The following is a 4,368-nucleotide window of genomic DNA, read 5'->3' on the forward strand; positions in this document are numbered from 1 at the left end:
CATTGAGGAACTCCATGCATGTGCAACTTTGTTAGAAAGTACAAAGCAAGGACCAGAGGGGCATTGGAAGCAGATGGACCACTGTCAAGGACCTGGGAGGAGTGCATAGAGGCTCCATCCTGACAACACAAAGTGAGGGTTCCCGAGGGGAGGAGTGGAGCCGAAATGGGGCTGGAGTTTGGGGGTGGGGGAGAGTCCAGGTGGAAGAAAGGGAGGCTGGGAACAATGTGGGTGACAGATAAACGTTCAGTATGCAATGTCGGTGATGAACACGGGGACCCCTTGCACATAGGTGCCACTGGGGGTTTGAATGACCTGTGAAACATCTGAGCCACCCAGAGCCCTAAACCTGATGCAGGGATAGAGGATCAACATGGGTTCCCAGGCAACAGCCTCAGGGCCAAAGACAGGGGGCGGCTCCTGATGCCCGACCTCTGGCTGGGCTACTTCGGGTTCCGGGCCTTCCACAGTTCTAGGCACAGGAGCTGTTCCAGGAAAAGAGAAGGCTGAGGTCTGCCTGATTTCCGGTTCCCCTTGGTGGCCTGGCTCTCCATGGTGGTGCAATTGGATGTGCATGTCTGGTCCCAGCAAGCGTTCTGCCCCCTGTCTCTGGCCAGCTTCCCTGCGGGGCCCACGCCCTCTACCACTGCCTCGCCCTGCCCGCGGGCTTCCTCCCCGCCGCCGCAGACCTCTCTCTGCAGGAGGAGCCAACTCTGTGGGAGCTGGGGGCTCCTGTCTCAAGGGTTTCAGGGAAGCAATCCGTTTTGCAGGTTGGGCTGGCTTTGCGGGCGCATTTACTTCTAAGGAGTCTTCAGGGTCCACAACAGAGCAGCTTGGCTCTGTAGGATGCCCACTTGAGGCAAAAAGAGAAGCAGAGTGTGAGGAGAGTGGGCATGGGCTGCCCAGGAAGTCTTAGGGGAAGGAAGATGAGGGGAGGGGTTCAGGGAGCGCTCCGGGGAGCCCCTGGGAACACAGTGAGGGTCAGCAGAGGCCTGCAAGGTGAGCCCTCAGGAGTTCTGTCTGCCCAAGGGCCTACAGCGCTTTCCATGAGCTTTCCATTGCAAGTCCTTGCAACAACCTCGTCAGTCGGATATTATGATCTCGATTTTGCTAATGAATAAATGAATCTACAGTTCCCTAGAGAGATCGAATTGGAATAAAAATGGCATGCTTCCTGCCCTCACTGAGGTTCAGCTTCAGTAGGAGAGACAAACAGAACACCAAAAAAATGAAAGATGCTAGTGAGCGACCAGTTGGGTGTTGAAGTGTGTCACAAGAGAGGTGGGTCTGGATCCAGAATGCCTGGGCTGTATTCCCAGGCAGCTTAGTGTACCTCCTCATCGGTTCCCCTTTTCATACACTGGTATAATAACATGCCGACCCCTAGGTCCTTACAAGAACTGAGTTACTAAAGGTGAAAAGTTTACATTAGTATCTATTTCAACCAAGCACCTTAACATGTGTTGGAAAGGATATAATCAAAAAGTCTTGCTGGAGGAGTTAACATAAGCCATCTTGGAGAAAATAGTTTATGCCAGAAATGAGACTTTCCAAAAGTATCTATCAATATCCCTAGAGAGATAGAAGGAATTTTACCCATACATTAATTATAGGATACTTTTAAAAATGAATACTCAGAGACAACAGGGTTTTTTGAAATTAAAATCATGAGAGAAGAAACAAAAATCTCCATGGACATTTGAGAATGAAGTTGAGAAGATCTCCCAGAAAAGAAAGCAAAAATCTAAAAGATGGAAAGAAGGATAAAACATAAGAAAATTAGAGGCATATTGTCAGTGAGACATATCACTGTAAAATTTCAGAGTGCTGGTGACAAAGAGAAGATTCTAAAAGAGTCCAGAGAGAGGGAGAAAGAGAAAGAAAGGAAAAGTCACATGCAAAGGGCTAGGATTCAACATGTCTCAAAAATCAGACGTCTCAAAAGCAGCAGTTAAATCTAGAAAATAACAGAAAATGTCTTCAAAATTTCAAGGGAAATGGATTTCCCACCTAAAATTTCATATCCAACCAAAGTTTCACTGAAGAATCAGGGAGGGGCCGGGCGCGGTGGCTCAAGCCTGTAATCCCAGCACTCTGGGAGGCCGAGACGGGCGGATCACGAGGTCAGGAGATGGAGACCATCCTGGCTAACACGGTGAAACCCGGTTTCTACTAAAAATACACACACACAAAAACTAGCCGGGCGAGGTGGCGGGCGCCTGTAGTCCCAGCTACTCGGGAGACTGAGGCAGGAGAATGTCGTAAACCCGGGAGGCGGAACTTGCAGTGAGCCACTGCACTCCAGCCTGCGCGACAGAGCGAGACTCCATCTCCAAAAAAAAAAAAAAAAAAAAAGAGAAGAAGAAGAATCAGGGAGGGTAGAATCAATCAAGATGTTTCAGACAAGCAAGATCTTAAATAACCTGCTCTCAATGGGAAGATACAGAGTTTGGCTTGTGCACACTGGGTTGAAGGAGCTTTTGAGCTGCCAAATGAAGATGTCAAGTGGCCCTTTGTAAAAAGAGTCGAGCTCAGAGAGATGGCGATGGGGCTGGAGATGGGTGTGAGACACACACCACTGGCGTTTATTGCTGTGAGTGCACACACGGGAGGAGGAAGACAGCAGGAAACACACTAGGACACCGGAGGGGAACCCACAGTGGGTTAGTTCGTTGGTTTGCATGCTTGTTCTTTAGACAGAGGGATTCTCGCTCTGTAGCCCAGGCTGGAGTGCAGTGGTGCAATCATGGCTCACTGCAACTACTCGGTTCAAGCGATTCTCCTGTCTCAACCTCCCAAGTAGCTGTAGTACAGATGCGTGCCACCACACTGGGCTAATTTTTGTATTTTTTGTAGAGATGAGGTTTCACTATGTGCCCAGGCTTGTCTGTAACTCCTGAGCTCAAGCGATCCTTCCCGCTCAACCTTACCCGTAGCTGGGACCATAGGCTCAAGCCACCATGCCCGGCTAGTTATCATTATTTTTGCTTTTATTTTTTTGTGGAGTTTAGGTTTCGCTATGTTGCTGGGGCTAATCTCAAACTCCTGGCCTCAAGCAATTCTCCCGCCTTGTCCTCCCAAATCACTGGGATTACAGGCTTAAGCCACCACACTCTACTCCCATCGTGTTGTTTAAAAAATTCTGGCCAGGCATGGTGGCTCATGTCTGTAATCCCAGTACTTTGGGAGATGGAGGTGAGAGGATCACTTCAGTTTGAGACCAGTCCGGGCTACATAGCAAGACCCCATCTCTACAAAAACAAACAAACAAACAAACAAAAAATTACCCTTGTGGGGTGGTGCCTGCCTGTGGTCCCAGTCGCTAGGAAAGCTGAGATGGGAGACTTGCTTGAGCCTGGTAGATCAAGACTGCAGTGAACCGAGATTGTATGGCTGCATTCCAGTCTGGGACAGAGTGACACCTTGTCTCAAAAAAACAAAACAAAACAAAACAAAAAAAACAAACAACAACAAATGGTGTATAAATAATACAATTCCAGTTAGATTCTCAGTATTTTTTACTTTTGTTGTTGCTTTTGTTCTTTAAAAAATTCATCTTTATTAAGGTACAATTTACACATAGTAAAATGCATCCATTTGAAGCACACAATATGGTGAGTTTGATAAACATGTAGACATGCAGACATGGGTAACCGTCTCCTCAATAAACATAAGAATAATTTCATCACTGGGACAGTTCCCTTGTGTCCCTTTGCCATCAGCCCCATTCTCCCATTCTCTGCCCCAGGAAACCACTGATCCGCTTCTTATCTCTATAGATTATTTTTGCCTGTTCTAGAATTTCACATAAATGGAAGCATACAGTATGTCCTCTTTTCTGCTGGGTTTCTCTTGCTTGATAAAATGTTGTTGACGTCTATCTATGTTACAGAATGCGTGAGTCATTCATTCATTTTCATTGCTGAGTGGTGTTCCATTCCACAAATAAACCACCGTTTGTTTATCCAGTCACTACCAGCTGACAGACACATAGGTTGGGTTGTTTCCAGTTTGCGGCTATTGTGAATAAAACTGCTAAGAACACTCATGTACAAGACTTTACATACACATACGCTTTCATTTTACTTGGGTAAGTATCTACGAGTAGTGAAATTTCTGGGTCAGATATCAAGAGTTGTTTTTAGATTTTTAAAAAGTTGTCAAACTGCTTTCCAAATTGATTGTGAGATTTTACATTCCTTCCTGAAAGGTATGAGGGTTTTAGGTGCTCCACATTCCCTGTCAACTCTTGGTGGTGTTGATTCATTTTCTCTAAGGCACTCTGGTGTCTATGGAGTGGTGTCTCATTGAGGCTCTAACTTGCCTTTGCTTGATGACTAATGATGTACTTAATAGATTTTTAAAAAT

The 4,368-nt window shown here is 46.4% G+C and overlaps 1 pseudogene; it reads right to left on the bottom strand.

Moving 5' to 3' along the window:
• Positions 1-246: 246 nt before the first annotated feature.
• LOC105531797 overlaps positions 247-4,368 on the bottom strand; it is a 46,394-nt pseudogene continuing 42,272 nt past the window's right edge.

This window comes from Mandrillus leucophaeus, unplaced genomic scaffold (genome assembly GCF_000951045.1).
Source record: "Mandrillus leucophaeus isolate KB7577 unplaced genomic scaffold, Mleu.le_1.0 Scaffold908, whole genome shotgun sequence".
Taxonomy (NCBI): Eukaryota; Metazoa; Chordata; class Mammalia; order Primates; family Cercopithecidae; genus Mandrillus; species Mandrillus leucophaeus.